This window comes from Falco biarmicus, chromosome 9 (assembly GCF_023638135.1).
Source record: "Falco biarmicus isolate bFalBia1 chromosome 9, bFalBia1.pri, whole genome shotgun sequence".
Classification (NCBI taxonomy): domain Eukaryota; kingdom Metazoa; phylum Chordata; class Aves; order Falconiformes; family Falconidae; genus Falco; species Falco biarmicus.
The window spans coordinates 35,551,745-35,578,588 of record NC_079296.1 but is presented as its reverse complement, the minus strand read 5'-3'; positions in this window follow the sequence as shown (position 1 = coordinate 35,578,588).

The window sequence follows — 26,844 nt, the reverse complement described above, 5'->3', positions numbered from 1 at the left end:
TTGACAGAGGGTCTGCTGCATCTGTGCATGACTATAAATCTCATTTATAAGACCTTTTTATTTTCAATTCAGTGTATTTTTGTGCAGCGTGTACTGCATTATACCGGGGTTGTAGTCTGACACTTCTCTACCTCATCTATAAATGCTGTTGTATTCCTGTGCTGGGAATCTCCCTAAAAAGCAATTGGAGGTGAACCTGTGCATGCAATGTCCTGTTACTAGGGCCACCAGTTTGATAAAGTTACAGATGGTCAACAGTGCATGGGCCTTCATGAATTCTCTATTTAAAAAAGATATAATTAACTTTCCTGAAGAAAAGCATATTTCCACTGACAATCTGGCAGCCTAAATACTAGCTTCATGGCAAAGTTTCTTTCCTAAGAATTAAGGAAAGACTATAAAGGTTACCAATGGTGGGGGTTTTTTTTGTTGTTTTTGCTTGGTTTTCTTCTAATAATTTTTAATTCCTGAATTTGTCTATGGTTACAAAAATACAGCAAGAATTATTTTAGGATTCAATCTAGTTACTATTTAGACTTGAAAGAAGTCAGGGCTAGATTATGCTATGGAATTTTTTTTTATTTTTTTTTGGGGGGGTGTTGGTGTGTTGGTTTTTTTTGGTTTTTTTGGTTTTTTTTTTTTTTAAGAACTCTTAACTGATTATGTTCTATTTGAAAATTAATGATATCCGAACACCTGGAATTCCTAAATGACACCTTTGATTGTTCAAATATGCTATTGTTGACCTTTTGTGACAATTGATTTTCCCATATGGTTATAGACAATATCAGATAAACCAAAGAGAAGAAGGGAGGGTATGAGCAGGGGCAAAAGCTAAATGCTTTGTATTCATAAACAGTTAATAATTTTGCTGTTTTTACATAACTATAGTAGCTGCCCTCATCCACAAAGAGATGTTCACCAGTCGAGTGAAACCAGAAATACTTACTAAAGCACAGAAGTAATTATGTGGCTAAAAGAAAAAGCAAAATGTATGTTAGGCTATTTTTTGCTTTAGTTTGTGGAGTGAAATCTTTGCAATATGTCCTCCAGTTGTTATTAATAGGCGTAATGTTTTTGATGTCAATGGGATTTCACTCATTAGTTACCCAAGCATGGTCTGTTTTATGCTTTACATGCACACCTTACTTTCTATTGCTGTACTTTTTTGGGTGCAGAGTTGCCTTCCTCTTTTCTTCCCTGTTCAGGCAGGGGTTTGGGTGTTATGTACTAAAATGTAATCAACTGTCATGTCACATCACATCATAAATCCCACCTTAGATTCCAACACAATTAGTTCATTGAAATTACTAATGCCTACACTCTGAATTAGACGATAAAGCAGAATGAATGTGTCATTACACTATAGCATCCTGGTCAGAATTATCTCTTCTACAGAGAAATCAAAGATAACTATCTCTGTAATTAAATGTGCTCCCACTTGCTTATTAGCTGTAAAACCAGCCACTTTCCTGGTGTAAATGTTTAGCAGTATTTAAGAATGCTCTGTGTTAGCACCTGATGTGGATCTTTGGGACACTTATAGTAGGAAGAAAAACAAAATGAAGTTGCTTGTTTAAGTATGATAAATACAACTATGTAGTATTAAGTGCATGATTTTCTATCTTAAAATTGTTTTCTAGAAAATTAAAGCTGCAGAAATATTAATGCCAAATGCACAATGCTCCAGAGAAGATATAGCAGTAGGAAGAATTATCTTAATGGACTTTCTTTTCTCATTTTCTCCTTTGTTTGATCATGGAATCTAGCTCTGTGTTTTGTTCTTTGTGCATAGAATTCTATGGTAACCTTTCAACAGCATGGGGGGAGAGGGTAATTTGTTGACAGTTTTTAAAGTTGTGTTTTGTGTTGTTTTTAAAAAAGGTATTCTTATAAACTGAATGCTAAAAAGATGTCTTTTTAAATTTTTGCAGGTTTGACAGCAATTTGAATTACTTTTTTCAGGCCTCCCCATGTAAAACCAAGTGTTCAGCAATGTTTACAAACATGTGCTGAGATGTCAGCTTATATTTTGCAATAATGTAGAGCATATTGTGGTTTTCTGGGAAGCTAGACTGATTACCTTTTGACTGAAGCACTGTCCTGGGCTACAGTAAACAAACAGAATATTGGAGGTGAGTATTTTACCTGTGGCTATACCAAATCATGATTCTTAGCTGCCAAGATTCGTGTTCCAGTTCTGTTGTCCAGGTTTTGGCTGGGATAGAGTTAATTTACCAGAACAGCTGTGTAGGAGCTGGAGAGACACTGGAATGCCCTAGAAATGGAAATTAAGAAAGACTGGGGCATTGTGTTTGCTTTGGAAATGCAGTGAGGAGGACATAGGGCATTCCTCTTACTTGCCTTAGACATTTGTTGTTCATCTAAAACACTGGGACTGACTGGTGCTGTGGTAGGTCCTTGTGTGGGCACCTGACTGGCCCCTTCTGCTATGCTTGCACATAGCACGTAGCTGTTAGAGCCTTGTCTGGGGCGGAGAAATGATGGTGTGTTTGATGTGTGTAAGGAGTGCAGCTTTTGAGTGTCACATCGCATGTGAATTTCTCCTTTGCAAGTAGCAAGAGAGGTCACTACTATCAAATACATGTTTCATTTTTTTGAGGTTTAGAAAGTTGCATTTCTTTCCAGGAAAACTGTGATAGTTTGCTAATATGACCTTTCTTGTGTTCAGTTTTCAAGTACAGATTTTATTGCTTTGGCTGGTCTTGATTCTCAAGTGGAAGCAAAGATGTTGTTTCTTCTTGAATGTGGGTTGTCATATTGAAGATTGCTTTATGCTACAATACATTTAATTGTATACTACAGTGAAGTGTTTATCTGTCCTTACATGGTCATTTTAGGCTATATATATTCCTTCTGGTCTGATAAATACTACTTCTGCGTGATTTACATATTCTTGCAAGATTCTCTGTCTCTGCCTTCAGTGACTGAATAGCAAAGCTTTGCTGACAATTTCTTTTGTCATTTTTGCCTTGGCTCTTTCAATTTTGAGTCACAATAGTCTCTATTAATACACTTTTAGAGCAATTTTATCAGCTGATTCTTTTTTGTTCCTTTTCTGATGTAAAATATATTGGTTTCCCATAAATAAGACTCTTACTCTTTGATATTTTGTTAACTACTTTGAGGTAGTCTCTCAAAAATTTTTGTTGTGTTTTTCTGCTGTTTTGGTTTTAACAGCTTCATATATTAAAGGTCTCATCCTGCTCCCAGTGCTGCTTTAACATGTTTACCTTTGACTGTAATGGTAGTATAAACCCTAAGTCTCAGCATTCATACTGCTAGAATATGTGATATTTTCATATAGTCCTAAATACAGGTTTTTTCTAAGAGGAGGATTCTTCATTCGCTATAGATGTCTAAGGCATAAAGGTGTAAAAACAAAGGGAAGAGGGGAAAAACCTGTGAGGGGACAAAAAACAAGCACCACACTTCTCTCAAAAACAAAGGGAAGAGGAAATCTGGCAGGGTAAGTAATCTGCCAGAGTAAGTAAAATGTTGAAGTATAAAAGAGGACCAAGATAATAAAAGGCCAAACCACCCCCTCGATTTCTGCTCTTTTTCTCACTGTGGAGGAGTTTGAGGACAGTTCCTATTCCAGAAACTTTCTTAATGGAGGACTCCTTAAAGAAACAGTGTAGAAATAAACAGTAAGTCTTCTCACAGAGAGGTTGCCAGTAGGTAGAGTACTCCAGTGGACAGTGGTGGGACACATGTTATTAAATGTGTCCCCAAGTGATCCAAAAAGGAGCATGGAGGCAGCAGGTTTCACTGGTGATAATGATATTTTCAGCAGAGTAAAGGGGTGGGGGCTGACTCTGAAGAGATGCATAAAAAAATCCAGTGCTTAGCACCTGAGTGGTAAAAATGTAGGTGAAATACAGACAAATGCAACATGAGATACGTGGCAGGGAATAATCGTAGACTTCTGTTCCAAGATGTGCATTATAACTCAAGAACAAGTTTTGGGAGTAAGGAAGATCAGCTGAATTCTCCATAATTTTCAACAAAACAAAAAAACAACCCTTGCGCATGCTAGGATTTAGAAAGAGGAATGAAAATAAAATGGACAACATCATTATGACACTGCTTGATGGTGGTTCTGCATCTTTGATATTGCGTGTAGCTCTGGCCTCATCTTCACAAAGGTATAATAGAATTGGAAAAGGCTCATAAAAGAGCAGCATGAATGATCAAATGTACTGAACAGGCTCCATAAAAGCAACAAATGGGACTCTCATGTGAAAAAAAAAATATGTCTGAAGAGATCTAGAAACTGGGAGGTGAATATATCTTTCTGGTCAGAATCTAGCAGGAATCAAATGAAACTCAAGGGCTCTGGGTCTAAACAGAGAGGAGGTGGCTCTTCACGACGTTGGTAGTAAAACTCTGGAATACCACAGGATGTTGTAGATGCCAGAAGTTTCTAAATAAAAACACTAGCTGACTATATTAATGGAAGCAATTCCTTCAAATATTAAATAGAAATAGACTGTGTCTGGCTCAGGAAATCCCTACCAATCCCTTGAGCCTCGCTGGAGGCTGGATGAGTGCTTTGGGGAAGCACTGATTGATGATCTGATGATTGTCCTATTTTACATTCTTCCTTAGGCAGCTGCTATCAAACATTGTAGTGACAAGCTGTTGGGCTGGAAAGGCTTTGATCTGTCCTAGTGTAGTTTTCCTTATGCTCTTCTAGCTCTCCTATATTTAACAACATGCACTTTAAGCAGTCTTTTGCCATATATGGAACCGAACATGATCGTATCTTAATGGCTTGAAATCTGCATGTCTCAATAAACAATGCTGTCAAAACAGCTGAGCCACCTTCCACAAGTGCTGTGGCAGCTGAAACTGGCCAAATACTGAGTAAACTCACCTTAAGGCAGGAATGATTAGTAAGATTACCTCCCAGGAAAGTTTCTATTCCTGATTTCCATGAGTGTGTAGAAAAAATAGAGATGGCAAAACTGTTTTTACAAGAGGAACATGTAGTGAAGCGAAATGCCAGCAAAAAACTGGCCTGAAGCGTTGGTATATATGTGTGTTTGTTGTTGGGGCCAGGATCCCATGTCAGAGTAGCGAGCTCTGAGTTTCTTTCATCACTCTTAAACCTGAACTCTAACATACCTTTACAGGTTCCAAACTGTGTTTCATCTTTCTGATTTTAATCTTCCTTTCTTTGCTCCTTAAGAAGGACTGCTGAAGTACAGGTGGCCAGTAGATTTTGTCCTTGGAGATAAATGCTCTGGAAATGCAACTCTGAAACACTAGAGGAGACTATGGCTTAGATTTTAGTAATTCATGGAATACCTTGCACAGAATGGGTGCAATAACTGCTCTGCTGCAATTGGGATGGTACCATGTGCAACCATTTTTCTATAGGTAATAAAGGAAGTAACCTCGTTTTTGTAAAAATGTTTTCTCTTTGGACACACTGTTAGCTTACAGTCTATCAGTAAGGTTACTTACAGGCTGTAGTGTTTGCTGATGGTTGCAGAACGGTTATCTCCCAGGTGATGTAGATCTGCTGAATCTGAAATAGTATGATACAGTTTTGTGTTAATGGAACAACATTAAGAAAAGTTCTTTTTCTTTTTCTGAAGTATGTTGTGAAATTTATATTTAGAGATGCTGAATGTCTTTATTTCACTCCTTTTTCTGAGGGACTTTGGGAAGCTCTTCATCAATTGACCTTTTAAGAGGCCTAAACCTGGCTGAACAAACATGATAGACTCTATCATCACCTGGTGCAAATAAATCTTGCACTGCTAAAATCGTTGGAGCTGCACTGATGTACACCAGCAGATTACCTAAGGCAATATTTACAACCTAGCTGTTGTTGGTGCTGTTTATTGATACCGCAGCTGAGTTCAGCTGTGAAGTAAAATCTGTAGAGGATGTAGGTTGCAACTCCTAGTAATTTTGTTTTCACATATTCTGTGGCTTCTTTTCATCAGCTTACTTAAAGGTTAAAAGAAGAGTTAATTGAAATGGCAACATCTGCCTTCATAAGATAATCAGATGTCAGGACAGCCAGCCCAGCTCACCTATTGGCTCAGAGGCTTTTGCTATGGATAGCAGATGTTGGCTGCTGGAAGGTGGGTTGGCTTCCTGGAGGAGCCCAAAGGAAAGAAATGACAGTGCTGTAACCTACCCATTAAGAGGTTTTTGAAAATTCCTGGAAAGATCTAGTTGGATGCACAGATTATTACACTATAAACTTGAGAATGAGATTGCAGACAGAATGTGTGTTTGATGGTGAATTTAATTGCAAAAGGGAATTTGGTTTTAACCTTGAAGTATCATGTGCTGTTACCAAAGGCTGGAGGTATTTAAAATCATAGAATGGTTTGGGTCGGAAGGGACCTTTAAAGGTCATCTAGTCCAGCCTCCCGACAATGATCAGGGACATCTTCAATTTCCCCATATGTAGTTTACTTCAATGGCCGTGAAAGCCAGACCTGTAATACCCTCTGGGTAACTCTTTTGATGTTGAACTAGACTTAGTGTCTCTCCTTGGCTCAATGGCCCTGTCACGGACACAAGGTCAACTCTAATATGAGGAGTTAACCTCTTAAAGGAAAAGTCAGGCAATCAACAGTGAATTACAGCTTGGAAGATACTGTCTGCAAAACAATTTGACATTTATAAATCATCTGGATTGCAGAAGGTGTAGAGGTTACAATTTTAGCAAAGGCACTCTCGGTCGGACAAATTGCCAACTAACACATTTTGTTTTTAAACGCAGAGCCTCTGTTAGGCTTTGTCTTTTCCAGTAACTTATTAGAATATCTGTCTCATTTCTCACGTGCTCTTCTGAAAAAGGCCTTTACAGCTTGCTCTTCAGGTGATCCTTGATAAAAGTGATGTCTGGAAGATGACATTGTTTTTTCTGCTGTGTGCTTTGTTGTCTTTCTCAGGTGCAGAGACCACCTTCAGCATCTGACAGCCATTGACGTACTACCCTAACTGATATGCAAATAAACATAACTGTTAAGCCTTTATTTCCTCTTAAAATTGTCTAGGAAGGAAGGGAAACTGAGTCATGTACAGTGGACCTGTGATTTCCAAGTTTTCCAGGAGCATTACTAACATGGTTGCTTAACTATGACAGTCCCAACTGTCTTTCCTTAGGTTTTGTGCATTGAAAATCCCAAGTGCAATACTGTATAAGAATAGCTTACATTTAATGTAGTTTTCTGTGTGTTAATTTATCTTATAAGGGGAACAAGTGTGTACATATTTGTTCTCCAGATTGTAAGCGATTACATTTCAGAATTTGTCTAAGCAATAGTTTGCTTAAGGAACAACTAAGAGAGAGGTAAACACTCCTTTTCTTCTACAGAATTTCAGTAGTGGCTATTTTTCACCAGTGCTGTATTGTGTTACACTTGTCCAAGCCTCATTTCTGATACAAATAGATTAGGTGCAAGCCTGTGCAACCCCTCATCACTTGCAGATGCTTGGAGAAGAGATTACTTTAGTATACAACAGTTACCACTAGCATTGCAAGACAGCAGCTATCACAGCATTGGAAGCATCAGACTTACTATGAAGTTAACCCTTGGGAGAACAATTTGTCAGGCTTTTTGTAACTGTTATATGGGGAAAGGTGGAGTTTTCCCATAAAGAAAAAAGTAAACCAAAGAAGTAATATGGTGTGGGGGGAGAGATGACTGTTCGTTCCATTAAATTTGGTCTGATTTTACATTTTCAGGGAAAAAAAAATCTCAAACCTTTTGTATGCAGATTTTTTTCATTGCAGCAATTTATAATAATTCAGAGAAAGAATCTAAGTATTGGACTCTCATGCTATGATAAAGGTTTTCAAGCAAGTGAAAAAGCATTTTTGGAATTATGTATGTTTCCAAATAGTAGTTGTCATCACAGTTAGCTCCTTAGTATTGGCAGTGTGTGAGAGGAGACTTGCACAAGCTGTGAGCGGGCTTTCAGTGCAGTAGCCATGGACTCTGCTTCTCATCTTTATCCACATAGATCCAACATGCCTACAGCTGTTCATGGTGGGGTTTTATTCTGATGTGTGCTGAAAAAGAATTTTGCATCTGCAGGCTTATAGGCTATGGGAAGACGTGGTAATATGCGTATTTTTTTCTCTTGTGTTTCCTGGAGATTTTTGTTATTTTCAGGGCTTTCAAAAGAAAAAAAAAAAACAACCAAGCAAACCCCACCTTATCTGGAGCCCTCAGGGTTCTTCTGTAGAAAACCCAAACCACAGCTTTTCAATAGTGGTTCATCCCCTTCATAAGTTCAGGAGGAAAGGGTACACACAGTTACATCTATTTACCCTCATGGTCTCAGCAGAGCTTTTATGTCTAACATGTTTATGCACACACAAAATACTGCCACCTCTGATATTCTTTAGTACTATTCCTTGGTTGCTTTTTGGATTTGTATAACGTGCTGTGTGTCAAGAAGGGATTCAGTACTGAAGAAGAAAAAAGGTATAGTTCACAAACTCTGGAGAGCTCTGTCATCTAACTCAAACCCGGGGGTCCCTACTGCTAATACCATACCACTGCATCAGTTTCTATTGTCTACTCAGAAATGCTTTTGAATTCTTTAATTTATCACGTATTCAAGAATTTAGTTGGTTGCTATCTCCATATGCATGGTATCTCATAAACCTAACGTGTATAGCCTTATACACAACCTACATGTCATCAAGTTCCGTCCAAAACCTGTTTAGAAAGAATAGCCTTGCTATTCAAACAGATTGGTTGATGACAGAATGTGTGTTCTATAGGCTTTGGTATAAGTAAGGGCAGCAATGCTTTACCTCCACATTCCTCACTTCCTGAGCAGGATGGCAGCAGATGGACCACTCACATCTGCACCAAGGTCTTCCATGATTATTCTTCAATTTCACATTTACTCACATTATTATTTATGCCTAATGCAACTCCTCCCTGGCTCAGCTAGCAGACTGAATGCATGAAAGACTATTTTCCCTTAGTTAGGACTTCCTGAAGAGGAAGTATTTTCTTTTTAACTTAAAAGTTTTAAGAGTCTATTCAAATTTGTTCTTCTTTTGGGAAAATCCTTAGAGAAATATTGCAGTCTCAGCATGAGAAAACCTGAGTTCCATCCGCAGATCTCATGCTGACTATGAGATCTTCTCTTCCTTCTTTCTCCACATTTAGTGACTTAAAGAATTGGGCTCTGAGGGAGAAATTTCCCTGACTTTTCTTTTCTCATGATACAGTGCAAAAGTGAGGTGGCTCCTTGGTTTCCTATTGCCAGGGTTGCTGTTGTAGGTTTTAATAAGCTTTCACCACACACACACACACACAAAAAAACCTTTTTTTTAAAAAAAATAGACTTATTCCACCATGTTCTGTAATAGAAAGTGGAGCTGTTAAGTAGACCAAAAGGAAATTTTATCACCAAAAGGAGTAATTTGCAATAAAGTGCAGCTTCTCTCATTCCTTCCTTTCTATGTTAGACAAATTCTTTAATTATTTGTAAACCTATAATATTGGGTCTAGAGTGTCATTTCGCTTAGAGTGAACAACATGAAGTCCTTCACAGTGTGTAGCAGTAACTGTGAGCTTCATTTTCTGTCCTCTGGTGTAGTGATTCAACAGGTTGGCATATTCCTACTTCAAAAGGGGAATATTGTTCACTGAAATCAAATGTAGAGGCAGGTGGTTTATCAAGAATGCCCTGGGAAAGTACAGACAAGAGTACCAAAACCATTGATAATGCTCTTTCTCTTCTATAGATATTGTAACTAAAGTACTGTCTCGTTATATGAACCCTCTGTTAGTGGAAGACGGTTGTGTTGACATAGACACTACCATCGTGGCACAGGGACAGTGTCTGCACCATAGACACATGTACTCTGCTATGTGCCCTTCCACCCTGGTAAGGACAAGACCGGGGTGTAAGGCTCTTCCCCTGCACTCCTTGGTGCCCTTTAGAGGCCAGGGCATAGCAAGGGAGAGAGCCCGGTGGCGCCCGTGACGATTACGCAGGTCTGGATAACTGGGGTCCTGTGTTTAAGGTACCCTCTTGAGTGCAAATGCCCAGGAGTGCAGACAGAACCTATAAATTCTTTGTCCTTCTGTTTATGATGTGGAAGGTCACTGCTGTTGACACCAAAAGTCACAACTTCTATTTCTGAAGCTGCAGTGGAAGCCCATACAAATTACTTGGCAAAAATAAAAACAGCAGGAGGGAGAATACTGTGAACTGACATCCAAACGTTGTAATACACTTTGCTCCTTGTGTTAGGGATGGCTGCGATCAGAAAGTGGTTGATGCTATCATCTTACCAGGCAACAGAGCAGCAGTTTGGAGTCCTTTGGATCCTAGTGAGTTAAGACTTCATGAAAAGATATACAATTTATATGATACTTGGAAAGGAAGGGGATAGTCTGACTTATGCAGTAAAAGGAAGAAAGGTTATAGAGTTCTACCTTCCTATTAACTTATTCTCACTTCTTATTTGCAATATAACACTTCTATTGAAACTGAAGGTAAAGGAAAAGGAGAAAAAGGAAAAAAAAAGTTTAAAATTATCTAAAGTATTGCTTAATCCTGAACTCCAGTGACTTCACTGATGGGAAGGATGACCCACAACATGCTTTGATTTTTCAACATGCTGCCAAGGGCCAGCACCTGAAGCCAGAACCAGAAAGCTTTGATCTGCATGTATTGAGTAAGAAAAGATTGATTTAGAAAACCAAATCCACTGGACCTGCATAGTTTTTTACTGGCTTTTGAGAAATGTTTAAGTCATAGGAATATTCACACCCCTCTGTTGGCTAAAGCTGAAGGTCTTTTCAACACTGGCAAAGAGGAGTGTTAGAATAGGGAAGCCATATAGTGATAAATCTTTAAAATCCTGGATTATTTTCAAACAGTTTGTGCTTTGGGCACTTCTGAACCAAAGATTGTGTGTCCCTACCTAATGGACCTCAATGGGTTTTCCTGGTTTTAATTTGTAGGATATCTTTTTAAAGCCCTGTCAGTTTTTGACAACCATAACATCCTATGGCGTAGTTTTGCAGCTTCTCTATATACAGTATAAAGAAGAATTTCCTGTGTTTTTAAACCTGTGATTTAAAAATGTAGTTTTATTGTGTAGTGTCTTGTTCTTTGAAAAGACAGTGAACACTTCTGTTGGTAATTTTAAAATTGCTAGCATATAACCTGTTGGTCAGCTTTTTTCCCAGACTGAAAAGTTTGTCTATTCAGTTATTTCTCATACAAAATCTGTTCTATGCTTCAGGCTCGCTGCTTGCCTCTCAACCTTTCTGAATCCACAGTATGCTTTTTCAGATAGCTGGTTTGGAATTGCAAACAGCACTGAAGTTGCAGGTGCGCTGCAAATTGATAGGAGGAATCATAATATTTTCTGTGATCGTCTCTGTTCCTTTCCCAATAACTCAGAGCACTCAATTTCTTTTTATGACCTTTACAGAGCACTGTGCTCAAGGTCTCATGGAGTGACATATTCTAACATCAGGATCTCAGTCAGCTCAGAACGTACCCTTGTGTATATAAATTTGGTATTACATTTCTTCATGTGCATGATATTACATTTATGTACAATGAATTTCATCTGCTCCTTCTTCCCACAATCACTCCATATTGCAGGGTTATGATGCTTCTATTAATCAGCCTTATCCTACTAGCTGATATGCTAGTGTTATCAGCAGACTGTGGCAGTCACTTTGCTATTCATCCTCTTTTTCAGCTATTTTTAAACACTCATGACTGTGTTGCACAGTGTGTGGTGACCTTCTAACACGTACTTCCCACCTCCCGGTCCTTATCTTTATCTAGGTGAAAACCCTCCATTCCTTGCAACTCTTAGCCTGTGAATTTTGGGGTAAAAACATTGTGGTTGTGATGTTTTGCCTCTGTGTGGTTAATTTTTTTAAGGGAAAGTCTTCTAGTTTCATTCCTTAGCCCAGTACCATATAGGTCACCTTTAAGCATTGCATTAATTGCAGTTTAAGCATTCCCTTCCTCTTAGCTGATCCCCTGCTTCCAGCCAGTGCTTTCCTTTCCTAGAAAGAAGTCTCGCAGGCTGCACCCTGTAACTTATTGCCACTCATAGTCTTGGCGGACAAACCAGAAGTGCACAGGTAGTGTATGGGGTCCTGTACCATGGAAGGGGCTGCCTTATACAGGCATTTTGGAAGAGCTGCAGATAACTGTGGTCTGCTTTTTTATTGTCTGTCTTACCATTACAGTCATAAAACACTTTCCCTTTTGATAAGTCACTAGATTACAAAATTAAAAAACATTAACATAAACAGGACATGAGCTGTCAAACCGGGGGATGTTTGAGAGGCATATTAGGTGTCTGTCTTTAATTTTATTTTCCCCTGTTTTCATGGAATCCCAGAACTGGTAATGTTGCTTTTAACTAACATATTAGAGATCTTCAGATCACATCATTACACAATGTAGTAAACAACTTTCTTATGGCAGTTTTTGGTACAGATTCCCAGAAGTGGACTGTGTACTGATGTAGAGGAATGAAGCTGGGTTAATTAACATTGATATACACAGCTGTGGGCTGGCTTCAGGGGCAGGGCTTGGCCAATGTAGATAAGGTGCAGCTGTGGCTGGTTAAGTGGTTGAGAGCCAATGAAGAGAGAGCAGCCAAGGAAGAAGTAAGAGAAGAGAGAGTGGGCCCTGGATGAGCTGAGACGAGAAGGCAGCAGAGGGACTGTATGAAGAGTATGCTGCTATGAGATGGTAAAAGACCTTGTTGCAGCTTGATAGTTTGGAGTGCTGCGACATACTGAAGAGCTGGACAACACTGAACATGTTTTGATAACAGTTCCATTGTAATTCCCTGTGTTTACATTTTATCATGCAGTAAAGGTCAATTCTAGCCTAGGAATTACGTCGAAGTGTTCATCGTTTGAACTGAGCCTGCAGGTTAGTGAGGACTGGGTACAAAACTTCAGCCCATGCAGTAACACTTAACCTTCTCCTATCGGCAATGGCAACTGTTATCGAAGCTGGAATTCATGGTCTGTTTGCCCTTGGAAGAACTCTCTATTAAAGAACAAGATGGAGAAGAGGATCAGTGACCAGGGTTTACTTTGCAGCAGCGTATTCTGGAGAGGTGACGGTAGCAGATAACACTATATTCTCATGATCTGTGGTGGAGGACTTGGCAGGCGTTTTTAAATTACACAGTTTACAGCCCACTGAAATGTAGAAGTTGTTATTGTTCATAGCTCTCACTTTTAGAGGAAACGAAGGCAGTGATGGAAAAGTCACTTTGTACTTTATCACATGAACTGTTAAGCTGCCCTGACAGAAATGGATCATTTCAACAGCCCTCACTGAAATAGAGCGGGGTGGGTGGGTGGGTGGGGGCATTTAACTGTGAGAGAACTGTAAAATGGAAAGACTTTCAAAAATCACATAAATTTGGGTATATGCGGTTTCACAGAAAATTTAAGAACCGCTGTGTAGGAACATGCGCACATGGGACCCTGTGCTTCAGGAGCTGAGGACCAACAGCTGGAGTGGCAGGAGAACTACCTGCCTCAGCCTCTGTGTCTCTGAACTGAGTTGGGCTGAACGCTTTGCATTGGGTTTCAGAGTTGTTACTTGAAGCAACAGGCTTTTCTCCTTTCCCCAAGTCCGTAAAATAACAAATGCACAGCAGTGATGGAAGTGGCATCAGGTTCAGGCAGTAACTGAAGTACCAGGTGATTACTGTTATACAGAAAAAGAACATTACATTTCAGGATCACTGGCTGCGTTGGAGATATTTATTTATTTATTTATCTGTATCTGTTTATCTGCTTACATTGCCCAATGTACTATGGGAGTATCAACTCACATGTAAATCACTGGCTTCTCTAAAGACAGATTTTTCTGAGCAGGGAGCTGATAGTGCAAGTTTATTTTCAGATAAGCTTCAAGTGGCATGAAATGAGTAGAAACATATTTCACGATTTCTGTTTAAGATGTTTTTTCATGTACCGTGTTCAAGGGAGAAAAAAACCTGTCAGATGAAATGTATCCCTTTACAATGAATATTTAGTATAAGAATGCATCTACCTTACTGAGAATCTGCCACTAAGAATTTTCTATATTGTCTTTACTTTTCAGAGTGATGTAACAGTTTGCATGGTCATTTACAGCTGCAAATCTCTACAGCCTATTTACCAGGGAAGTTTTCTTGCCCAGTCATGATATTTACCAATATTAAGTGGTTGTCCTACCCTATGATTTCTTTGTTCTGAATCACTCTCATAAATATTTTCATAAGAAAGTGCCCTGCCCTGTGCTTAACTTTTAACTTTATTTTTTACAGACTTCATGATTTATAGTTAAAAGTTATATTGAATTTCTGGATGCTTGCTCTCAAGCTATGTCAGTCTGAATAATTGCACTAATATTAGATAACTTTCCCTTAAAACTTAAAAGATCAAGGTTTCAAAACCAGAATTGAAAACCAGAGAAGTCAGTGCTGGGGAAGTGAGAGAGATGGAAGACAGCCAAATAAAGTGGAAGTTTCATTATTGCCAACTTTTATTATTTTAGTACAGGTCTTATGCTATTTAGAGCTTTCTCTTAGTGCTCCAATTCCTGGAATTCTGTGATTATCAGGAAAGTAGATTTTCATTAAAAGTGTTTCAGGATCTCATTGACTGAAAAATGAAACTAAATCATAGGAAAAAATATTTAAATAGGACACATGTAAAGATTGACAGGCTAAAAATCAATAACGTATTGCTTTTCAAAATATGATTCAAAAGGCATCAGTTAATACTTTGAAGTATATTTCAGACTAGTTTTGACTGATTTTTTTTTGCTTAAAATTATAGTTTTCTTTGAAACACTTATGTTTTCTTTAATTGAAGGTTTACACTAACAGTACTATAAAAAAATTCCTAAGTGTTTAGATTCTTTCATCAAGTTAGAGAAATTTTTCCCAGTAAAATGAGTGCAAGAATGTTCAGGAAAAATGGTATGAATTATATGCCTACAGGTGAAAAACATAAGCTAATAAAGACTTATAAGGTCACTGTCCATGTCCAAAGCACATTGACAGGATGCAAGGAGTTTAGTTACCAGCACCGTGTTGGCTTATTACAATAAGGATATTGGTCTGTATCTCTGAAATCCTCTCTTTCATGCTTCTCCATGCTTGGAAACCATGCCTGGTTCAAACCTGGGCAAGCAGGTCTTCCTAAACTCCTTTTATTTCCAAAGAGAAGAGAGCAATTTAAAGAAGGAGCAAAATTAATTATTCCCTGGAGCAACCACAGCACTCTCTCGTGTCAAGAGGTGCATGATCTTCTCTTTGTGCACACTCCACAGGTGTGCAGACCTGATTATCAAGTGCTGAAGAGGTTCATTAGGATGAAGGTGCTTATCTACAACGATATCGTCTGGTTACCTGAGCTGCACTTCTGACTTTGGCACTCTGAAAATTATGCAAGACAGGGCTAGTCTTTCTTTCCACATTACCTTCCTTCTACTGTCCTTTTCATGGTTTCTCTGGGAGATATTTTTACTGTTTATCAAATGATTTTTCTGAATGTGCAAGCTAAGTGAAGGTAGTTGCAGAGATTGGCACAAAATATTTTGTTGTAAATCATCCTGTGTCATGCTAAGTTATCCAACTGTATTTGCTAGCTCAAAACATAAACAGCAGAAGGGTGACAGCTTAAGCAGCAGCCTGAAAGCTGTTGCAGTCCCAAAGGAGCTGGACCTTGCCTTGAAGGATTGAACTGGCAAAGCTTATGAGCTCCAGTATTTTCTACAGTTGGGTGTTTTCAAATTCCAAACACCTTATGATTTTTATTTCACTTATTTCCCTGTTGGTTTGATCAAATCCTGGCTCCAGTTCATGTTATTGTTGACTCATTGGTTGGTTATAGCTTCAGTTAAAACCTTGATTTGATGAACAGTGTTCAGTTTTGGTCAGCCTGGCACGACAGTAACTTGACTTTGTTTCTTTTTATGCACTTGCTGATTAATTTTCAGTAAAATTCAAAAGGACATGCAAAAACTAAGTTTCTTTCAGAATCACAAAAACTGATTATGCTGAGAAGGTCAGAGGGAATCCAAGTGAGACATCTGAGAGCTGCTGGCTCCTAATTTCTCTCTGTGTCATATAGACCAGTTAATCTGTAAGCCACTGTGACTCAGAAAATCAGCACATCATGTGGATAACATGCAAGGAGGTGGAATATTTGACTCCTAGCTGGAAATACATACGTGTTGTAGCAGGCTCTGTATTTACAGGTACATCCTGTGTGAGAATAAATTATCGTAATCCAAATACTGGGGAGGAAAGAAAGACAATCTTGGGCCAATTTGTTCCTTTCTTCAACAGTTTCCTAATACCTCTGATGAGCTGTAATGAGTTTATTTTCCTCTGAGCCCCCCTGTGCTGCTGCTTCCCAGTGTTCCAATCACATCAATTATCACTGCAGCACAGGTAAAATAGACTAGTACATCTCAAGATATGCTGCAGACAAAGGAGATGCAAAGGCACAGATATTATGTGTGAAGTGGCTTCCCATTTTAAGAAGTGGGAAATTTTCATTAACGTGAATGGGGTCAGAAGTTAACTTTACAGTTCTATACCTGCTGAACCTCCTTAAATTTTCATCTGTTCAGAAAGCTTCTATATAGTTTTTCTTGAAATGAATGACTGTTCTGTAGCGTTCTAAGCTCTCCTTGAGTGGAATACAGCATTGTCTAGCATATAGCAGTAGGAATGGTTGGGGAAAATTGTGCTTCTGCAATGCTGCTACTTCACACTTGAAGCCATGGATTGTTACAGTGGACTTGACAAAAAGCATCTCATTTCTTTAGAGCATTTATATGTACAGAGCTTGAAGGAACCTCATCCAGATTGCTTCAGTCTGTCCAGGGAATACACACTGGCCTTAGTGTTTTTAATTAAGATCGAAGAGTTGCTTTATGTAACAGCTTAAGAGCTTGCCTGCTTCTTCCTGGTTTTCTCTAAACCTTGCATATGGTGTACAGAGTCACAGGTGGGAGGAAAGATGAAAGCCTTCTTAGAATAAGCGTCTGTATTATTTACTTACTTTGTTGGTTTAACACTACAGTCTACAATAGGCTGATGCAGAAACTAGGATTTATGGAAGTAAGGGATTAGGGAGGGGAAGAGTGACCAGGCTGAAATTCAGAATTGAAGACTGATGGGGAATAATCAAGAGATTACAGAGCAAAAGGTCTACTTGCATGCACCTCTGAGGAAAGAGGCAATAAAAAGGAGCAGGAGCAGAGGCTGGAAATGGCAGCAGGAGGAACACAGGCATTTGCCTTTGACAGGGGCTACAAGGGTGAGGAATACATTTGGCTGCTGTAAGGGGAGGTGGGGGTGAAGACACCTTTATAGAAGTGAAAAGAGGCTGAGGGGAAAATCACGTTACTATTTCATTTATCACTATTATGATGGTAAAGCTGAAAAGGCTGGCTGTCCTCAGAGCAAAGCAACTGCCTCATGCAGATTTACCCTGATGGATGGTGACAAACACATCCAGCTCTGAATAGACAAGGAGGTGCACAATGCCTTTGCTTTGATCAGGGCTATCAGTGAGGCAGCAACAAGGACAAAATGAAGAGAAACCCTGCATTAAGCTATTAATCAGTCTGCAAAAAAGCAGGTAATTCTGGAGTTCCTGTGTGCTACTCGAAGCAGTGTATATAAAAGGCTAATGCACGGAGGAAAAATGACAGAAGTCTTCCTAGAACAGGATAGGCTGTGTTCATGGGGTGCTGAAATCTCGAAGAGCATTGTATGAAAACTCATTACCTATGAAGCCTGCAGCATTCTTCAAGCAAACACACACTGTACTTTGCAGCAAATATAGTGCCTAGAACTTTAATGGCATAATGATATTTCAGTGTTAAATATGGCATTTTCCTTTGTCTTCACTGGCGCAGTGTCTCCGATAGATGAGAAAACTGAAGATAGCAGAAAAAAAGAAGTAAGATCTACCTGGGTACCAACTGCAAATGTTTTTCCTGCTTTTTATTCACAGTATTGCTTTAGAGCAAAATAGGAGCTTTTTTGTAATTTAGTGGGTTTTTTCCAGGATCAGTGCCACATATTTTACATCCCACATCAACTTTTTTGTCGATGAATGCTGGCCAGAAACTTTACAGAGGATAAGGCCTTTATCTTATCATTTTATACTGCCACACTGCTCAGGGGAAACAGGGATATGGATGCAGGATATCAATGTAACAGCTCAGGAGAGAGATACAATTAATATTCTTTCCAAATGGAGATACCATGTAATAATTTGAGATATCTCACTCGTACATCTCTGTTTACCAGAAATTGAATAATGTTGGAAAACCAGAGGAAACTATAAAATACTGGGGAAAATAAAATGTGAAAATACTTGGAAAATTTGCAAGTACACAGATTTATTGATGAGAAACAGGAGAATATGAAAACTATTAAATGAGGTAGTTTAGCTGTTGTACTGTTGATCATTATCTCTGAAAAATACTGTAAAACTTGACAGACTGATGAAAGGCAAATAAGGCAAAAAAACCCCCTAACTGTGTTAGTTTTCAACAAGAATTAAAAAAAACAAAACACCACTACAACAAACTCAGGAAGAAAACTAAGCCTCATAGTTGCTGTCATAAATGTAATTACAGTTCCTAATGAATTTATGGTACAAGAAAAAATGTCTTGAATATTTCAAAGGCAAAACTAGCATACATTAAAGCATTAGTTATAAAGAATAAATACTGGAATTAATGTACATGTTCTTATTAACAGAATTACCCAATTGCTTTTGAAAGAATAAGTGCATGAACTTGTATCAAACTGAATCAAAACTGATTTATTAGTTCTACAAGAAATTCTTAATTTTGAAATTTAAACAACTATAAACCTACAGTAATAGAACTAACTGCAAGGACATGAACTCGCTGACTTTTAAAAAATCTTTGGAATACTATGTGACACTAAGATGAAATTAAACAGGCTGGACCCATGGGCCGAGGCCGATTGTATGAGGTTCAACCAGGCTCAGTGCCGGGTCCTGCCCGTGGGTCACAGCAACCCCACACAGCCCCACAGGCTGGGGCAGAGCGGCTGGGAAGCTGCCTGGCGGGGAAGGCCCTGGGGGTGCTGGCTGACGGCCGGCTGGGCATGGGCCAGCAGCGTGCCCAGGTGGCCAAGGAGGCCAAGAGCATCCTGGCTTGTGTCCGAAGCAGCGTGGCCAGCAGGACCAGGCCAGGGACTGTCCCCCTGTCCCCGGCACTGGTGAGGCCGCACCTCGAATACTGTGCTCGGTTTTGGGCCCCTCACTGCGGGAGGGACGTAGGGGTGCTGGAGCGTGTCCAGGGAAGGGCAACGGAGCTGGGGAAGGGGCTGGAGCACAAGTCTGATGAGGAGCAGCTGAGGGACCTGGGGCTGTTTAGCCTGGAGAGGAGGGGGCTCAGGGGGGACCTTGTTGCTCTCTCCAGCTGCCTGACAGGGGCTGTGGGCAGGTGGGGGTTGGTCTCTTCTCCCAGGTAACAAGTGACAGGACAAGAGGAAACAGCCTCAAGTTCTGCCAGGGTGGGGGTTAGTTTGGATATTAGGAAAAATGTCCTCACTGACAGGGTGGTCAAGCATTGGACCAGCTGGGTCTGGGCATTTGTTTGCTAACATTGACTTGTACTTAAGGGCAGCCCGCTAGAAAAGTCACATATATACATATATGTTCAGGCTAACTTGCCTGTTTTCTTGCAGTGTGGATGAATTATTCTGATTTCATGATTTATAAGGATTTTTTATATGTGCCTTATTTTGTCTACCAAAAAAAAAAAACCAACAGTTTTTTAAACACAGCCCTAGGTGTCACAAACCAAGCTCCTTGAATGTGCTGCATTTGGCTCTTGGCTGGCATTATTTTGCTGTGAGAAGTCAACTTGGTTTGTAGGCTTTGATGCCACATACAATTTATTGTCACACAGTTGAAGGTTTTTCCTCATGCATCCTTGTAATAGTTCAACAACTGGCCTCTAAATTACTTTTTTCTGGCCAGTTAAATTATGGCTTGTATTTTGACCTATTACCAAAATACTCATGAAATGCATATGGCGGAATGTTTAGTATGGTCTTATGCAGTGGACTCTGTAATAAGGCATAATAAGTATTACTTGAGATTCATTAGAAGTTAACAAGAAATATTGCTAGGTATGTCAAAGAATTATGGAAACCGAAAAGGATTAAAGCAGTACTGTAGAGAAAAGTAGTCTGTTTACTTGGATTTAGAAATTACAGCACTACATATATAGCAAACATCCACTTTTAAATTTACTGTGATGAGATGAAATCACACTAAAAAGTGTTTCCAAGAGGTTTTCTTCGCATACTTTTTTTCTGAATACAATTCAGTAGTATACCAGGTGTCTTTCTTTGTTCTGATACATACAACAAACATTCCTGATGAGCTAATTAAATGTCTAATTTCCCTTTCCACTTTTTTTCTGTCCACTGCGTGGTCCAAGTTGAACTCCCTCATTAAGTGGGGGTCAGTTTTCTTGACTGTAATAGTTGGTAATTTTCTTTGCTATCTCTTGCCCTTCATCAGCTACAAATTTTGTAATTTGTGCCCCTCATAGGGAAAACTAGTGTACTGTTTCAATATAACACTGATTAGCAGAAATAATATAGCCAAAGCTAATTGGCAGACTACCGGATTTAGACTGGTAAAGCAAAGTTGTTTTCTCAGATAAGCATGGCCAGTGGAATAAGATTGTTATCCCCTAAATAGAAAGCCTTCCTTTAGTACTCAGGCAGATGAAATACCCTGTTCAGGAGCCTTGTGAGCGATCCTGCAGAGCGAGGGGGATCCTTGACCCTGGTAAAGCTTTCCCTCTACTCACAGTTAGCGTTAGGTTTCTGTTGACACCATGTTGTGCCTTATGATGCTGCAGAAGCTAAAGACCCTTTTTTTTTGTGTGTGTGAAGCTACTTGGTTCAGGAAATTGCTTCCTGGAATGACAGGAGGACTGCTTTTCACATCTGGGTGTTCTGCAGTAGTTCTTAAAATGCAGTATAAGCAAAGAACACCTTTCTTGAGCAAGTTAGAGCAATCAGCTAATTTTGTTATTAATTTGGAGATGTTTGTAAAAGGTAGTTAATTAATAAATTTTCTGTAGTTGAGTAAGAGCTGAAAATGACAACCAGTGCTGTACAGAATATTTCATTTTCTTTTAATTACCTATTTATTTCCTGTGTTGCAGACTTTACAGCGTTGCTTCCTCATTTTAATACCTTGTGGATGAAGGAGCAGCAATACAAATAAAGGCTCAGTTTTGCAAATATCCATTTTTAGTTTCAGTATAGTTACTCAAATTCTAATAATTTGGAAGAGCAGATCTTTATGTATGAATTAAGAATAGATAATTTATTTTTATCGCAGCAAAAGCACATTAGGCACCATTGTCTATGAAAACTACAGCCATGATTAAGTATTAATTATACTGCTGGAGGTAACTGCAGGTGATAAGAGGATTGAAGCATTGGCTCTTCAGCAAAAGCAATGTTTTATATATGACATATTTATTATGAAAAAGATTCTTCCAGAACAAGCTGTTCAGAGAGAGCGACTGACTACTCCAAAAGATTTCTTTACTTTGGTATTTGTAAAGGAAACAGCTTTTTTTTATTCCTACCCCCCACCCCCACCTTTTCTCTTTATGATCTGGTATGATGTTTAGAAATTGATGGTTTTATGATTCAGAAATCAGGTTGAATCAACTCTTTGATCGTGACATGTAACCATAGGTGGACTCTGATCACTGCATTGTAAAACCCTCTCTTTTTATTTCAAATACTGAGTGGAAAAAACTGCAGAATGTCAGAACCTGATAAAACTTTAGGAACTTAAAGTCGCACAGGAAGCAGTGAGTAAAGATCCTTTTGGTTGTGATCCTTTTGGTTGTGAGTTCTTCTGAACTACTTTTTTAGTGGGATTATAATACATAAGGGGTTCAACGCTGCTCTGTCATGACTGAAACTGGCAGCGTAGTGGTTGCTGTGCATGAGCTCCCCAACTTCTGTTCAAGCAAGTTCTGTCCTTGTCTTCAAAAACAAAGTTCTTTTTATGTGAAGGACTGGGACAGTTGTTGCTGTGTCTCCAGGTTTTCTTTGATGCTCATGTTAGATGAAAGCCAGACTGAGTTTAAAGGAGAAAAAGAAGTGAAGGTTGTCAGGGAAGGTCAGGTGTGCTCCCATTTATTTTTGAAAATAGATGCTTACGTTTATAGCTGTTTGGAAACATTAACTATTTCTAAAAGTTTGGATCTTGAGGAGATTTTAAACAATAACTTGTGGTCAAATTATGTTTTATTGTTGTGTGGGTTTTTTACATCAAAAAAGAATTTGTGATTTAATGCAGTGTCTTTTGCTCTGGGCACACTTGCTACTGATACTCTACAGTCTTCTGTACTCACTTTTTTGTAGTATGTGGATCAACCTATAAATGATGAGAAAGTTAATGGCAAAACAAATATAATACCAAACCTACTTATTTTCTGGAAGCTGATTTTAAAGGGCTTCCTTGTTATCTTTGAGGTCATAACCTGTAAGTGATTTCAGGGAGAGGAAAAGTTGTTTAGTCTCACAGACAAAATCTAAGGAGATCAAACTGCTACAGATGCAGGCTAAATTTAATCCACTGTTAGGATGCAAAGCGTTTGAGGGGAACATAACTAAGGAAGAAATTTCTGAGTGATCTGGTAGGTTTGCAGTTCAAAATCTCCAGTTTCATGTTTTTCTTGATTTGCTTCAGTTGAACCAGAAGTTACAAGTCTGTATGTGTTCCTGGGGGACTGTTGTGACTTGTGCTCAAATGGGTTCTTGTTCTTCTGTGACCCACGTGTGGTATCCTGAAATTCTTAATGATACGACGCCTGGTGACTTCTCTATGACCAATATTTCATTTGAAATGCAGAATAATTGATTAAGCCAACAGGTTTGAAAACACAGTGTTTTAAGAAGGGGGATTCATTCATGTGCTACTTCCATGTAACCATAGAAGTTGCTCCGAGTATATAATTTAGCTTTGAGGAACTCCCACTTATAGTAGTAGCTGTTTGCGAAGTAAAAGACGACGCTTTTTTCCTCAAAGCACCAAAGGTATTTTTAATGTTGGCATTTGTGAGGATTTTAATGAGCTCAAATTATGCAGTGTTCTTCAATTAACTTTGGTTATACTGATGTATAATTTATTTTGGACAATAACTGGAAAATTAGTTTTCATTCAGGAAACAATTGGAGCTCACCACGTCTTGACCTCTTATATACCCATGTAATCTTATTAAAGATGGAACTGAATTCCGTTAGGGATGAGACCAGTGAATTTGAGAACAGAATCTTTACCTTCTCTACCCCGAACTGGCAGTTAAGAATGATAGTGATGAAACTAGTCAATAATGATGGACAATAACTATTTTCATTACTGTAGGATTTTATTTAAGAGTGAAGATGCAGATGTTAACAGCAACAGAAATGTTTGGAGGGACTCCGGACATTAAACCACTGTTCAGGAAATAACATATGTTGCAGCTGTACAGCGTGGTTTTTTTAATTAGTTTGGTTCTTTCCCCATTGTAACTGCCGTGTAATTCTACCTCAGAATGGAGGAGAAGGCAAAAGCCATTGAAGTTTGATTATTTGCAGGTTTAAAGTGAAAAGTAGCCATGTGCCAGAAGCTGTTAAGAGTATCTTGTAAGACTGAGATAATTTCATGTACTCTATTTTCAGTGGTTTTTCTCCATGTGAGTTTGAGTATGACAACATAGTGATCATGCTGTCTGAAATATATATGCGTCTACTTCCTTTGGATTCTAGGCTGCTTTTCTTTAACAACAGTCTGTAAATTTATCGGCCTTTAAGTATCTCAGAATATAGACTTCCTATGTTGGAGATCTTTGGGCTTTTTTTGCAACATTTGTGGATGCCTCAGGAACTTACCTGCAGTGCACCAAGTAAGTTAAGAAAAAAGCATGTAGTTCTACAGGAGGAGGCTTGGCCAGATGGAAGATTTGTTTTCATCACTCCAGTACCCTCTCAGGGAGAATCGAATAGAGGATCAATAGGATATTGAGGCACTTTCTCAATTAGTACGTCATGGATCGGGTTGCAAATTTCTTTAGCATGTAAATGCCCCAAACAGCTGCACAGCAGTGGGTTATGTCTTGGACATAACTTGTTTCATATTTCACCAGCATGCTGGTACATTGAAAGGCTGTGTGGTCTTTGTGGACAGTTGATTTCAGTTTTTGGAAATGTGTTGACTTAAGAAAAATTATTAGATATCTGGTGTCAGCTTGGAAATGTCTTCCTCCACTAACTTCAGGGAAAACAGTGATTATTATAGCACTTAATTTAGACAGCTTCTTGCCTTATTTTCAGTTGCTCTAACATGCACTTTCTTGCTCATTATCAATGTAAACACAAATGCCTTCTCTGAGAGAGGGAGTCAGAATCCTTTTTCTTGTGTTTCAGAATGTCTTGCTAGAAGGAACTGAGGAAGAGGGCAATGATCAGTGTGTGAACAGCATTTTCCAGAATGTCTTGCTAGAAGGAACTGAGGAAGAGGGCAATGATCAGTGTGTGAACAGCATTTTCCTCTCCCTCTTCAAAAGGAAACCTGTTTTCTGTCAGTGTTCAAGAGGCATTTGGACATTGCCCTTAATAACGTGCTAAAACAGCCCCGAATTGGTCAGGCTAGGTCTAGATGACCATTTTTTGTCCCTTGCAACTGAAACAGCAGTATCTTTCCTTTCCTCTCACTATCACTGTGATGGTTTACCATTCCTATTGCAAGCAGTGTTTTCTTAATTTAAGTTACATGAATGAACATACACCTTAGCAACAACTCTAAACAAAATCAGGATTTATGCAGTGATGGCAATATGGTTTGCTCTTGTGTATACTCCATTCCTTCTACTTGCCTCTAAGATACAGAAGGTAGTCAACTTTTTGGAACAGTGCTGTTAGGCCACGTGGATTGTTACATCCAGCTTCCTTTGTCTACAGCAAAGGATTCCTTCCTGCTTGGTCCCCCCTTTGGTTTCAATTTCTTGGTTTTTTTCAAAATAGGGTGGCAGAACACAGGCCAATGGAAGATTTAGCTCCTGAAGCTGTTCTCTCTGCTCCCCTGCTTGCCAGTGTACCTCTTGAATTTCTGAACTTACTGTACAAGGTCTGACAAGTGCGGAAATAATTGTGATTGCTGTATTGGAGGAGAATCTGACTGATAGAGAGTGTTCTGTACATGGTCTCCCCTTTACCTGGGGAGTCCTCTGTGAGGAGAAAATTTGTAGGGTGTTCTGTGGACAAACACAAATATGAAAATACGTAAGCAGGATTAAGTATTAAACAATAAATGTATTAACTGAATTCCTGGTTTTGTACTAATATAATCTGACTTCATTATAAATCATTAATGTCTTTTAATATTACCCTTGTTATATTGTATGTGGTTGTTCTGCTCGTTGTCAGACAGTTGTGTGATGAAAAATGGTATTGTGTCATCGTTTTTGTAAGATTGGTTAAGATTACTATCGGAGACTTTTCTCTGAATTCCCTTACTCTGCAGATTTATATCAGTATTTTGGTCATATTGGTTTTACATCAGATCTTCCTATAAAATAAGAATACATCAATATTCTCTACAGGATACAGCCAAGGGGAAAGTGTAGAGAAGTGTGATTTAATGCAACCTTTGAGAGCTGAAGCTGTGGACTTCAGGTTCATATATCTTTTCTGTTGGATCTTTCAAATCTGTGTGGAAACTGGTAGGCATCTATTCATAGAATTTACTGTACTATAGGTACAAGACTTCTTTATGTAAAACAGGATGCTTCTGATGCTGTGCAGGGCAAAAACCTACTTTAAAAAATGTATTTATAGTTATCAACGAGGTTCTTTGCCAATTCCACTATTTCCTTCCATGCTTAATAAGTTCATCCGTAATCATCTGTTTCGTGTTCTTACAATGTGAGACACTCTTCTTTCACAGCATACCTTTTCAACTGGACTTTTAGAGCATGGTTAACTTCTGTATTTGAATAGGAGTTAGAGTTAATCCTCTGTTAACCAGAGTCTATCTCTGCCTGTCACTCTTCATCAGAATATTCTGAACTCTGTGCCTTTTGGATTTATTTGTTGTTTATAATTGAAAGCTCCAGTTGAGAGCAGGTCTTTAACAAAGAAAAGAAGTGCTTTCTCTAACCTATTGAAATTTCCACAATATTTCAGAATTTCAAGGTTTGCTTGGCCTGTTTCTGCATAGCATTTTCTGTTCAAAACAATCTTTGTAGAATGATCTTATTGACTAAAGCAAACATATAGGACGCGTCTATGTGTTTAATGTTGCTCTTGGTTATTGACATGGAGAAAATTGAGGCACTGGTGAAGAACTCATGCATGCCCTACATATTGAATGAACTCATTAACTTTGTGGTTTCTTCAGACTTGGCTTGCTCCAGGTCTTTTTTTCAACACAGATTTGTTTGGCATCTCTGTTCATCTTAATGTGATTTTTCGGTGGGCAGGCTGCATAGGCTTTGAAGAGCTGTGCTGATCTCCTTTAGGCCTGTTTTGACATTCCAGTCAAAGAGTACAAATGTGGTTACTATAACGTCCTCTGTTGCAGGATAGTTTTCCTCTTAAGAGGTGCTAGACAACCTTTTAACCAATCCTTCATGGAGGAAAACTTATGATGGTTCAGGTATGGTCTTTGAAACTGTTTGGTGTGATGAGATGCTACTGTTTGTGGCCATAGGCGTGATGGCCCTTTCAGCTAGGAT